Genomic DNA, 3,752 nt, shown 5'->3' with positions numbered 1-3,752 from the left:
CATCTTGTCATATTCATCCAATGCTTGGCCTCTCCCCAGGCTTTGGCTTTCACATCTTAGTGACTGCCGGCACCATTTGCTGTAATCAGCACCTTCAGAGAGCTCTCTCCAGCTATAGTTCAGGACATTTTATAAGTCCCTGAGGGAAAATTATTTCATAACTAGCAAAGAAATGCAAAATTTCTGCAAGTTTCTGTAACATGGTGAGAACTGTGTATCTATATTCATCTAAGGCTCTTAGAGAGGAAGCTAGGAGTGGGTGTGGGTACTTGGCTGGTGGCTGCAATATAAGGTCAAGGACTGTCCCAGAGTTTGGTACAAGACCCAGGGCTGCAAGGCTGGAGGCAGCAGCCCTGAGACCAGGAGAGGAAACTCATGAGAGAGAAGACGAAGACTGCACTGCATTGTGGAGGGAGCAGTGCAAAGCCAGCAGCATCTTGTGACCCCGGGACTGAGAGCTGCTCCTTTATGAACTGTGAAAAACTGTTTAAGCTAAACAAAAATCCCTGGACCTGCTACAAACACCCTGTGCTACCACAGTTAAAAATATGCAAATTGATGGAGATGTCTAGGAAGGAAAAATGATTCTGAGCCTACATGTGGTAGATATGTCAACCTCTGAAGAGAAACTGGATGCAGCTTGTAACCAAGTATCACAGATTATTGTGTATGTATTACTAAATAAGTGTTTGGTGAAAGCTGATAAAGCACCCCCAGCTGGACTCTCACTAGGTAGTTAAATGCTTCCACTTCCATGTGTCCCTAGAGAAGCACATGGGTCCAAAGCACTGGGCACATGTAATTTTTTTTTTAAAGCCATCTTTTTCCCTGAGTTGGTTCTATTAGTGTCTTCTTTCTCTGGATTCTCCAGCAAACTTCCTGGGCACAGGCTTTCTTTTACCTCTTAACAGATGTGGAGCATTGCAGTCTGGCTATCCTAGTCCCCAGAACTAGTGCTGACCTTTCAACACACTCCAGCTTTTTTTCCCCAGAGCTCCAAGGGTTGTGGGCAGTCTAGCTCACCATTTGCTTCTCTAGGGACACATGGAAGTGGAAGCATTTAACACAGGCCTTGCAAAGGTTTCAGACCCAATTACTTTTTATTTTAGACATTGCAGGAAATGTACAGACCTAGACAAAAGAGAGAGACACCTGTATGCAGTTTCCTATGACAATTTCCTTATGGCATTTCAGCATTCTTTGGGCTTGGGTCAGAATTTCTTCTGCCTGTGCTTTCTCTTTCCAGTGACATTATTCTTGGTGATGCATTGGGAATGCATAGGAAGAGTGACTGTGAAAATAATGAAGTGCTGGGTTGATGTTTTATTTCACTCTCCTCCTCCTGCAGACATGAGCACATTGTTTAAGGATTTAATTGCATAATGAAGAACACTGACTAAACATTTTATTTTCCAGGATAAAATCTTGGGAGCAGCAAAGTACCTCCCACTTATATTGGAATTTGGGGTTACTTGGTAGAGCCTGGAAGCTCAGACCCATTGTGAGCTGTTAGCTATCACTAGGGTATGAAAATAGTATCTGCGTTAACAGTGCATGCTGTGAAATGAAGGGTTTGTTAATGTATTAGTGAGATGCTGAAATCTCATTGGGTGCCTTTTCAATTTAGTTGAAAGGCACCTAAAATATAGGTGCACAAAGGGCATGGCACAAGGAGCATTTTTCCTTCCAAGTACAAGGGTAGGCTTAGTCAATTCCTCCTGTGGACACTAGTCTTTCCAAACAGTATGGAGACGAGGGGTCATGGTATATACAGGATTACTCTACACCAGCAGTTCTTCTTGCTTTATTTCTGCTATGTGCTGCTATAGTAGTGCAAAGCTGTTTAACAAGGGCCAAAATCTGACCTTGAGGCTTACTCTTGGGTCAAGATTTTGAGGAAAAATAGGAATAAAACTGATTGGCTGTTGAGCTACTTTACCTTACTATAGTAAGGCTATGAATAACATGTAATGAATACCTGTTCCTGCCACCATAACAAGCCCTTACCTGCAATTGTGGATGAAACATAAATACCCTCAAGGCATCGTATTTTTGAAGGAGAAATTCCAGCCCTTTAAAGCATCTAATGCACTTTTCGCGACGTGTTCTCATCCTGGCTTCATTTAATAATCAATAAGAGATGGGTGGGAAGGCTCCCACTTTCATTTTATGTCTTCCAAATATGCATCCTTTGTTGACATCTATTAGAATGAGGGAAGAAGTGGGGAAATCAGCTGAAAAACCAGATTTGGAAAGTTCTGTACGAGGCGATGCCTTTTGCAGGTCAGACTGACCAGGTCAGCTCTGACCTGCAGTGCATTGCTGGAGAAAGCTGATTTAAGACACAAACCTGCCAGCAAGAGCATGTGCTTTCTCAGGCCTATGGGCTCTATCCTGGGTCCCTTCAGAGCACTTGATGAGGTAAGCCTAATGCTTACAAAAGGTTTTACTATGCAACTCTGATCTAGTTAGTCTATAAGGTACAACTCTGCCCTGTCTTCTGCCTCTCTTCAGACTAGGGATGTAGAATCCTACAGTTCCTGATGAGCATCAGCTATCTAATGGCTCAGAAAAGGAGAGGCAGTTCTTAGGCTTTGGACCAGTCCATCACGTACAGGCTGGCTTCTTTGTGTAGCTCTTGTTGCACAAAGGAGCAGGAAAGGGGAGGGAGTGCCATGAATTGGGATTCTTTTGCTGGAGGACCAAGGAGCTAGGTCCTTCACTGCTTGCCCTTAGTGTGAAACTTCTGGTCCTTGAATTTCACCCAGAATTTGACTGGTAGCTTGTGCAGGACACAAGTGCTGCATACTCTTGTTGGGATACCTCAATTAGAAAGAGGGAGGCTGGAGTTTTTCATATGTCAGGCCATGCTATGCCTTGTACTGGGGGCGCTCACACGTGCATGAAGAAGGAATGATGTAAGTAATGGAGGGTGCCTGTCCCCTCTCTTGGACTCTTGGGACTGGAAGTGCAAGATAATGGCTTCAATAGGAATATTAGCAAAAGAGGAGTCTAGGATGTAGCCATGTTAGTTTAAGCACAAAAGCAGATGAACTCTTTGGGTAGAGGCAATACCTTTTATTAGATATTAACAAAAGAGGGAGCATTCTTTTGAAATGGCTCGTCCTTCTTCCCCCAGCTGGATCCCAAGGCTTCAGGGAGCAAAAGGGAATCTTTGGGGCTAGGTTTGTGAATTGTTTCCTGAAACTTCTGAAATCGGGCCTCACTTCAGATTTATCATAGAAGTTTTCTTGGGGAGATGGCAAACTAGTTGTAATGGAGCAGTTCCGTTACACTTGTTTTAAAATGTAACTTTTAAAGGAGCCCTATGCTTTTATTTTCCATATATATTTGCAATCTGTTTTCTCTAAGAAAAGAGCAGGAGCAAAAACGTACAACTGTTACAACAAGGAGAAACTGTTCTGAAGTTCAGCAAAGCAAAATTTATTTGGCATGAACAAGAGACCTGTGGCTTTTCAGGAATCCTTGCAGAAGCTAACAAGCGCTCAAACTTGGACTGTGTTCATACTTTAATATAGGAAATCCTTCTACTTCACAATGCATGCATATGTTTGTACACAGACAGGTGTATGGATGGATAGATGTGTTTGGTGTAAATGTAGGGGGGGTTTTAAACACAACACATTTTAATTATGCTCTGCTTTATATCTGCTTTATGGGAAAAGCATTTAGCACTATTTTTCCTAGGTTAGCTTTTCCATTCTGAGGAACAGAAAAGAAAAGTGTTGTCC

At 42.7% G+C, this 3,752-nt stretch overlaps 1 long non-coding RNA gene across 1 annotated transcript; it reads right to left on the bottom strand.

Moving 5' to 3' along the window:
• Nucleotides 1-1,076: 1,076 nt before the first annotated feature.
• LOC109295916 lies at nucleotides 1,077-3,527 on the bottom strand. Its single transcript, XR_002096861.1, has 2 exons — nucleotides 2,008-3,527; nucleotides 1,077-1,342 (listed from the first exon to the last, which is right to left on the bottom strand). It is a non-coding gene; the product is annotated as an uncharacterized LOC109295916 (long non-coding RNA).
• Nucleotides 3,528-3,752: the final 225 nt, after the last annotated feature.

This window comes from Gavialis gangeticus, unplaced genomic scaffold (genome assembly GCF_001723915.1).
Source record: "Gavialis gangeticus isolate Ggan-Ray unplaced genomic scaffold, GavGan_comp1, whole genome shotgun sequence".
Taxonomy (NCBI): domain Eukaryota; kingdom Metazoa; phylum Chordata; order Crocodylia; family Gavialidae; genus Gavialis; species Gavialis gangeticus.
The sequence above is the reverse complement of the archived record's forward strand: the minus strand, read 5'-3'. Positions and strand labels throughout refer to the sequence as shown.